At 37.9% G+C, this 9,807-nt stretch overlaps 1 protein-coding gene across 1 annotated transcript in view; it reads left to right on the top strand.

Annotated features, from left to right (window-relative positions):
- Nucleotides 1-5,987: 5,987 nt before the first annotated feature.
- The window catches only part of ptp4a2b (protein tyrosine phosphatase 4A2b), a 38,370-nt gene continuing 34,550 nt past the window's right edge, over nt 5,988-9,807 (top strand). The window contains exon 1 of the mRNA XM_015037119.1: nt 5,988-6,116. The gene's annotated coding sequence lies outside the window, so the exon portion shown is untranslated. The remainder of the gene's footprint in view (nt 6,117-9,807) is intronic.

Below are 9,807 nucleotides of genomic sequence, written 5' to 3'. Positions count from 1 at the left end.
GAGTAACACTTCAACACAGGATCACGGTTTGTTCTGTGAAAAGAAATCAAGGCATTTGGTCCTCCAACACTTTTATTTTGCCCAACTTCTAAATTTCTAGAGAGAAATTTATACTTTATTACTTGTTGGTATATGAACCTATTGGGTGCTATTTTGTTTCTATGTTTTTTTGTAGTTTGAGACAAATTTGGATGTGAACAGAGTCTGTATTTTACAGTAAGAAATGTATAACAAAAGCATCTGCAAATGGACAGTAAAGACTGTCCACTGTTAGATTTGCTTGGATTATTATTATTATTATTTTTTTTTTTTTTAATTTGCACTGTCTTATTGCACCAGAGATTTCGTTTTCCCCGATACTCAGTCTTTCATACATCTGATTCAAAAGCATATCCTATGAACTAATAATTCTACATCACTTACCAGTTCAAAACACAATGCCAGAAATGTCCCTTTCTTCTTATTTGAGAAAAAAAATATGTGAAAATGGTAAAAGCTTGAGAGTACTTCAGAACTGGAGATGCTGATAAATTTCAAACAAAATGCTTGTGACTATGCCATCTGTGATTTTTGGCACTTCTAGTAAACATATGTACAGAGGCTTAACACTGTAAACTGGAGTTTTTAGAAAGAAAATAGTTCTTTACATCGATCATGCTTATTTGCTAGAAGGGAAAAAAAAGTCACCTGTAAGTAAAGAAATTCCTTAAAAGCTAAAATAAGAAAAAACTTTTTTACCTCTTCAACAATAAATTAATCATATAGAAGCACAGTTGACTAATTAAAAGAAAGGGTACCCAAATTGCCGATTCATTTGAGCTTTGCTGAAAAAATAGAGAACCCAATTGACTATTATCAACAATAAGAATAGGATTTGTGCCGATCGTTTCTTGAAAATACTTCCCCTTACTTAGCCGAGTGTAATAAACTATTTAATGTCATATTTGGCCGTTATTGGATAGATGAAGTTCTATTTGCTATGCAGTTAATAAGGAGGCAAGAATTGTGGCTAATAAAGTACCTAATGTTTTCCATTGTTCCAAGATTGATTCCAAGATTTGAATTTGTCGGAAATAATTTTGCCCAGATTGAAAATAAAAGAAATCTCCATCTGCATCAACCACCTGTCCTGGCTTTGTAAATTTGCGCAACTCTTCCAAGGGCTGCAAAAGGCCCCCGGGCCGCACTTTGGACACCGCTATTTTGGAGCCTTGCGAACCTTGGGGATTCTGTTTCCATTTCCTACGTTATAAGATGAATTAAGCTGTTTCTGTCTCGATTTAACGGCTTCTTCTGTTGTCTTTTAAATTTTTATGACTGCCCCTTTTGTCCCATCAAATCTGCACCACATGTAAACAGGAAGTCGCGGAGTTCTCGAAAAATACGCTTCTACAGAGTCCGATCGACTTAAAATGGCAAACTATGACAACACTGTGCCTGTGCGGTTTGGCATTGGTGAGATTAAAAACAATTATTTATGCATGGGGTTTATGTTAACCCTCTGAACAAAATCCAGTCAAACAGAAGGTTGGATTTTTTCCCAAATTATTTCATCCGTAAGAGTATTTATTATTATGTACGTTTACCAGCCGTGCCGACAACTGTGATGGGTACTGTACGTCCAAAAAAAGTCTGAATAAATAAGGACTTTCTAAGCGAATAAGTAAAGGGACCAGCAGAAGTTCACCAGTTGTGAAATACAGGTTGTGCAACATTTAACAAACCCCTGGTTTATTTCTAGAAGAGGCAGCAGGTCAGAGGTAAGAGCTCTGTGTTTACTCACTACTGTTGGATGAAACAGTGAAGAGCCTCCTGTCAATAAATGTATGGGTGTATGTGTGTGGTTGTTGTCTTTGGCTGTGTCATGTCGTCCCCCTTCAAAAGTCAGGACATGAATATTTCAACGAACGTAATAACAAACTTGAACGAGCTCGCAAAGTCTTTGGAAAAGATATGATTTCGTTAATGTTCCTCAAGAACGCTTGAGAACCGGAACATCAGAATGCTTCGGCTCCCTCTGGGTTTTGGCAGGAATTCCGCAGGACATCACGAGTCTCTGCTGATGAGAGGAGAAAGAGGAATGGCTACTGAAATAGATGATTCATGTGACGTGGAAAACAGCCACGGCTGAAACGAGATCCTGATGATAATGTCGAGGAGTATCCGTGGTTAACACTGAATTTGCTGTTTTCCTACGTTTCGACTCATGCAAAAGGAATCGCGGCTTGCTGTAGCTCTGATCTTGAACCAAGTCAAACAAGAAAAGTAAACAGGTTTTTGAGATGTGCCCATTTCAGTAGCTGGTAGCAAACTTAGACACACAGTGCGCACAGCCTGGGGCAAAATTTGGCATATTTACAGTGCCTTGCAAAAGTATTCACGCCTTGAACTTTTACACATTTGGTACCGTAACCAAAACCTGCAGCGTATTTTACAGTAAGGATTTATGTTCACCGCTCCAGATGGAATACTTTGCAGAACCACCTTTCACAGCGACTATTTCATTCACTCTAGGGGTCCTCTACCAGCGTTTTGCACATCGAGAAATTAAAGCTCGGTGTCCGTGAACATCGACTTTCAAGTGTTGCCGCGGCTCCTACGTCAAAAATAGGTCTAAAAGAAAAGCATCTCCAAAGCGTTATACTGCCCTACTCGGCTTGTTGCAGTCTGTACTAAATCTTCTCATGACTTTCTTTTTCCAAGTACTTTTTTTGTGGACTGCAAGGCCAGTACATGTTCTGTCAAAAAGGATTCTTGCACCTGATCTGTGGCTCTCTCCAGCTCCTCCAGAGTTACCATGGACTTTCCTGGTTGTTCCTTTGACTAATCCTCTCTATGTCTGCGACCTGTCACTTTAGGTGGGCCGTTGTCGCCCTCGCAGCTTTCCCGTGCTCCGTGACGATCTTGCACGTTGAATTCTGCCTTCGCTATATTGGATTTTTGTGGTTCTAGCATGAAACGTGAAAAGGTTCAGGTGATACTTTTGCAGAACACTGAGTTAAAGAGAAAAGCCTAAGTCTGCTCTTTTTATTTCTCTCAAATCCAACGGAATCTGCTCACATTGCCCAAACACGTGTTACACTGAAAGAAAACAGCCTTACAACCTTAGGTAATGGAGGTGATCTTTGTGCCAAACATTGAGATCTGCGATTAAAAGGAATGTATGCTGTTAGATTTTCTTCCCCCATAATTGATCCAGAATGCTGTCACCAAACAGTAACCCTTTAAGTTGCTCTAAACAGCACTGTGAGGATGGTGCCTAATCAGTATTTTATACCAGCATAATGTACTTACCCTTTCCTTCACATAGCATGAGCACACCAACGACTGCTTGTGTATCATTCACCACGGTTCTGTAACACATTCTACGACTTGTTTTGTGCTGTATGCTTTTTCTTTGTGTGTGTGTGTGTGTGTGTGTGTGTGTGTGTGTGTGTTTCGTTCTTTCGAACTCATCTTTTAGTTTTGAACAAAAGAAGCGCTGATGAGAGTCACACGTGCTTATTGCTCTTTTTCCTTAAGTTTTTTACAGACAATGTCACTTGCTTGCTGAGTTTGCATTGTGTGCAAATCATTTAACAAGTGTCAGTGAGATCCTAAAATGCAAATTATATATTTGAACTGTTTCCTTTTTGTCTATATTAAACAAAAAAAAAGAAAAAGAAAAAAAAAAAACAACAATCGAAAAAGAAAAAAAGAATCCCAACGGTTTTGCTTCGGTTCTTTTAAGGGATATTTGTTTGTTTTTATCTTCAGTAAACACAAACGGCCGTTCCCATTTGCACATGAAATTAATGGAGATGTATTTATACATTACTGATAATTTAATAGAGATGCCAAAACTGACCACCGAAGCCTAGAACATACAAATGGTATTTAATAGCATTGACTAGTTAATAGCCTTTGTAACATGTAGTTAGCATTCTAGAGTTGTTTATGAAGGATTATTTGTGAACGTTTATTTTCTTACGTGTCATGTACAATGTAGTAGTGTGTATGGTTTTTTTTTTGTTTTGTTTTTTTTGTTATACATGACTATTGCTTGCACTCTCTGCAATAGAATATGGGTATAAAATGCACTCCTTTTGATTGAAAATGTTTGTCTGCTTATACAAAATCTACAGTACTTGATTGTATTGATAACACATCAATAAAAATAGAGAATAAAAAAACTTTTTGTACTCTTGTCTCATGCCTTGCAATACGCATCTTTGTGTGTAATCATTTTATATAATATATAAGAGTATTTTAGGTTTTAATTTAAATTATGGAAATAAGTTAACTTTTTAGTGATATTCTAATACACTGAGATTAACTTGTGTGACTGAACAACACTTGTTACGGAGCAGTTTTAAAGAATAGTATTTATTTTGTATGTAATGATTGCTGCACAGTTGGTTGTGGGAAGCTGTTGCAAGTAAGTAAATTGTCGCTAGAGGGAGCCACAGAACCCTGGCAAAGCTACAGCCAGACTCATCTGAGGGATTACTGAAGGTCCCAGGCGGATGTGCCGATAAACCTTTGAGCCAGTTAAGATCCATAAATGTACAGTAGATCCAAAAATAAGCACGTTACCGAGAGTACCTTGCTGTTAGATTATAAAAGTATCGAATAAATACAAGATCTGACATAGCATTGTAAATATGGAGAGATTAAAGAGATTTGAATATGATTTAAGAATTAACTAACGAGATTTTTTTTTCGTAATCTCAAATTTCATAGATGTGTAGACGATGGAGAATTAGATAATCTTAAATAAGCACGCTTGTATTTGTTTGGAATTTGATTCTACGGACACGTGACAAGTATATCTATATATAAAACAAATAACCCACGAGCATAGGGATGATTTGTTGTTCTAACTTTCTGGAACTGTCGTCACCATGGTGAGCTGTCATTATTCACCCGGATTCCTCTTACGTCTTACTGACGCCACTCTCCGTGTTGCGTTTGGATGATTCTGGTAAACTAAAATAACAATCGGTTTTTATCTTTTTTATTTCAGTAGTGGGGAGATATAAAGCATTTTTCAAAATTTGTATTCGGTTAGTTACCCAATTTGATACAGATTCAAATTTAAAACCGTCATATCAATTTCAAAGATACATATAAAATATTAAAGTTAATTCAAGAAAAAAGTTTCATCATAAAGAACAGATTTAGAGAAAAGAAAAGCTGAATTTTCAGTAAATTGCAGTGTTTAACAGACTGTTATATTTTATATTAGATTATAATATTTTTTTCCCCCACATAAATGCAATGGTAAATATTAGAACTGGCTCTTAATTTGGGTGTGTAAAAATACAGTGTGCCCTTAATAAGTGATTGTTTGACATTTCATGTTTTACAACATTACAAAATTAAGAAGATTTTTTTTTCCATTTGACTACGTTTTTATGGTAAATGGCAAATTTTACTACTTTTTAAATAGTTGCATTATTCTATGCCTGGTTTTTCTGTTATCATTCATTTAAAATGTGTTACTTTGTCTAAAGGAAGCTATACATTCTACATTTTTCTCCATTATTTTTCTCCATTATTTTTCTCAATTTTTTGTGTTTACAACAGATTTGAATTTGAAGGATTTGAAGTAGCTGTCAAAACAAAGTCCAATAAAAAGCATTTAATGGTTTCCCATAATTAATGCAATTCGTATGTGCCCAGTAGGAACGTGTCTATGGCTCTGAAATAGTTTTGTTGTAATCAGAGGTGTCAAACTCTAGCCCTCAAGGGCCACTGTCCTGCAGTTTTTCGATTTGCCACAGGTACAAAACATTGGAATGAAATGGCTTAATTACCTCCTTCTTGTGTAGATAAATTCTCCAGAGCCTTGCTAATGACCCAGTTATTCTATTCAGATGTGGTGCAGCAGAGGCCCATCTAAAAGTTGCAGGGCAGGACTGGAGTTTGAAATCTAGTTCTTATCATTCGTAATACAATTTCCGACGGTCCGCAAAGGCATCGGGAGGCTCCTCCCATCCATCATAGCCCGACTTCCAACGAGAATCCAGGGTGCTACATTGAAGAGGAACAAAAAGGCGACCTGACAGCGGTGTTTTCACTCCCTCCACTTTCTCCGGGGTAGTTACGGGATTTCAATGTTCAGCCTGATCCTTGTAAGTATTCATTGGGCAAATTACGAACATTGGCTTTCCATTTTTTTGTATGACTAATTAGAAGTGGGATATTACATGATAAGAAGGTTTCTATGATACATGGCAGCCGCAGTAAGTTGCATGAGGGCTTGCCTGATAAGGCGAACCACTACGTTAGCCTAGCTTCATAGCTTAGACAGCCACGACTCTCGCCGCTTTTACACAGTAAGATGTATTATGAGACAAGGAAATGTTACCAGTTTGTTTATTATCTCAGTGTTATGGAGTACACATCTGGGAAAAGTCAAAGTTATTGAGACTTTCTTAGATTGAACGTTGCTAGTGGTGACGGCAAAATGCGGAGTTCAGCTAACCTGCTAGCTAATGTAGCGGTATTAGCGTGCTATTGTGACCACTGCCATTTCCTAGAGGAAAACGGAACATTTCGAACGGGTTTTATTGAAATGTCGACAAGAAAGTTCACCGTGAACGTTTCAAAGATGTTTTTTGCCAAAGCTAAATATTGCCCGTTGTGTCACATTGGCGGTTAATGATACCTTTAATTGTACATTGAGCTCCCGAAACAGCTCAAGCTTAGCAGATTGTGTTGTACGATCTAGTTTGCCTTTAACCAGTGGTTAACGTTTTTTTGCAGTTGCTTCAATTGTAACATTGACCGCAGACGTACTGTTATGACATCTTAATTTCAAGCAGGTGGCGTTCTGGGATTTAGTTCTTTTACAGAGTAACGTCAGTAGTTTTGGTGCAACAGTCTTGACTCCCAGATGGCGACTGAGTTTAGCCGGTTCCACCCTGAGTGACAAATGTTGACTGAATTGTATGGTTGACCTATTTGTTCGAAGCCGTGAACCAGGCCACCATTTAAACTTGCTCTTAGTTTAAACTTTTCAAATGATACCTATATGTGTATATTTTAAACAGTTGAAAATCTGAAATTCCTGGCGCTTGTATGTATCAATTCGCACTCAAATATTTTTTTGGGGGAAAAAAAGCTAAAAAAAAAAAAATATCCTGTATAAATTTAGAATTTAAGCTTAGTTTTATTATATGTACTTTTCAGTAAAACTTAAAAGAATACGTGACTATTGCTTGCACTCTGCAATAGTTTAAGGATTAAGATCACATAAGTCCTGACTGTACTTTACTGTATCCCAACATGAACTTGATAGACAATGCACTGAATTCTAAATCTACGTGTGCTATTAATTTTATAAACTAACATTCCACAATAGCAAATAAGCTGGTTTGGCAGAGATGGCAGAGTCCTCTAACGGGAAACTCCAGTGACTATAACCAAACAGACTAGCTGATGGAAACATACCTGTTCCCCTCACAAATCAACCGAACTGACACCTTGTCTAACAATTTACACACACAGCCGTAGCATTTCCACCGGTCTGATTTGACTCTTTAATTTACTTTGATGCAGAAATTGTTGCTACATTCGAGGTTGAACGGGCCTGTAATTTATCCGTTCTGGTGTTTCTTGAAACAGAAAGCACCCCTGCATTTTAGCTTTTTGTGGGCTGAAGTGAAATGAGGAAATGCAGTTGGGGGGAGGAAGTTAACTTGAGCAGCTGTGACACTAAAGGCCACTGCAAATTCCCATGCCTCACTGGTTTATGATTTATGGCTGCTCAGTGATTCCGGTTTCGGTGCTGGTAGTAAATTTCAACGAGAGGGTGGTACGATATTGACGCTCTAAACTTTCCTGCCAACATGGGTGGTTAAGTGAATGAGTAACAGGTAAGCTAATTATACATTCCTGCTTATGAGTGAGCCACAGCAAGGTGACCCACTTAGCTTGTGGTGGCAATAGAGGGTGAGGTATAGAAACCTGGCATATAAAGAGCTTTTTTTTTTTTGTTTTTGTTTTTTCTTTTGTTGACACAAAGATTATCCTGATGGGTGTCCAACTGTAGCAACTGATTCAGAGGTTTTTTTTTCATGAACGACCAGAATACCTGACAATCTGAGTAATGCCACCTCAACTCTTTTTGTATGACTCGCGCTTCAACACATGCGCAGGTCATTCCTGCTGGTGAGCTGGCTTTCATCTTGAATCTAATTGGCGCATGATGCACTGGCCAGTCTAGACGGAGCATTTTTTGAATTCACTCCCCGAGATCACACCTTTGCAGTCATATGGTCTCACACTGCAAGGTATATGCTTATAAATGGATGTGGTGAATGAGACTTTGAGCTGGAGGGAATCCCATGTCATGCGGCTTGTCATGAGAAGCCAAGTTCCCCCCACCCCCACACACACACTCGATTTTAATTTTCAGCTTTTCTTTTAAATGTGCTTAAAGTGTGATGTTCAAAATGTCCTGCTCTATGGGTAGGTTGAGACCTAGTCAAACTTGAATATCTCAGTTCTCAAATCTTCAGATGGGATTTCTTTGAGATGACATCTTTGTGTGTTTTCACAGCAGAAACTGTTTCTGTTTTAAATCCTCGCTGTTTCCACTGCAGGACCTGGGCCAAATAAATTTAGCCCGGTAAGGTGTTGGCACTTTGTGGATGTACCTCGACACAAATGTCAAGGTTTGGTTTATTTGAGAATGGATGTCAAACATTTCTTAGCATTTTGTTTCTATCATCTCCCACTTTAACTCTGTTGAAGATTCATCGTTTACTTGAAATTCAGATGGAACTGCTGTTTCTCAACCGTAGCATTAAAACTCAAACTGAAAATCAATGTTTTATTTTGCTTGGATTTAAATGGATGAATAAATAGAGGCTGACTAAGTGAACACGCCTCCTGGCAATGTGAAATCTAACTCAGTTCCTCAGCATTGAGTATTATTAACTAACTTCAGGCTGAAGGAAGTGAGGCGCATTGCAACATTTATTTGGTTAATTTATCTTTGGGACACAGAGTGCAAGATTTAGCTCCTAAAGGTCTGTGCATTTCCTGACTTTTTAGAGTGATTTTTAAATGTTTGAGTGTGTAACCTCTGTGATGCAAACATGTTATGACTTTACAATAAGGGGCCTCAATTTGTAGTGACTTTTCTAAAGTCTAAACACTGAGGCTAAATCATTGGTATGAGTATATTTTTATTTGATCAGTCTTTGATCAAGACTGATCAAAGTTCCAGGTTGCTTAACTTGAACCGCTGAAGTTATTTCTGGGGCTTCCAGGTAACTCAGCTGAATGTGCAGTGGTCTTATCTTATTGCCCACCCCCAAGGGGAGACTTGCTTTCACATAAAAGTAAACCAAAAAAAAATAAACCATGCTTTTAAATTAAGAGCAATTTTTATATAATCAATCTTTTAAACTGCTCAAGTTATAGGAAGAAAAAGCGGTCTCGTGTTTTATGCGTACTACGTTGCAGGAATAAAAGGGTAGTGTTTTATCTGTGTAGAAATGCACGGTGGTAGGAGGGGAAGTTCTCAGCCTTGGTTACCGTAACTGTGAAAGGCGAACCCCATGTACTGAAACACGATGCCAACTTATCAAAGCGGGTTACTGGGGGAGAACACCACCTGTGTTGTTGCCTGCTGGCTTTAAGCCCATCTAGCCACGGGGATCCTGTGAGTGTTGAAAGGTAGGGTGGAGAAGGCCTGCTCAATGTTGACTGGCTTTACATAGTTGTCTGAAATTGTACTTTTTTACAAAAAAAAAAAAAAAAAAAAAAAAAAACCCTAAAATAAAAAAATTTTGGCTTTTAGGGGTTTTTTTT

Source organism: Poecilia latipinna, unplaced genomic scaffold, assembly GCF_001443285.1.
Source record: "Poecilia latipinna isolate Pla-1442-1.1 unplaced genomic scaffold, P_latipinna-1.0 Scaffold395, whole genome shotgun sequence".
In the NCBI taxonomy this organism is placed as follows: domain Eukaryota; kingdom Metazoa; phylum Chordata; class Actinopteri; order Cyprinodontiformes; family Poeciliidae; genus Poecilia; species Poecilia latipinna.
The sequence above is the reverse complement of the archived record's forward strand: the minus strand, read 5'-3'. Positions and strand labels throughout refer to the sequence as shown.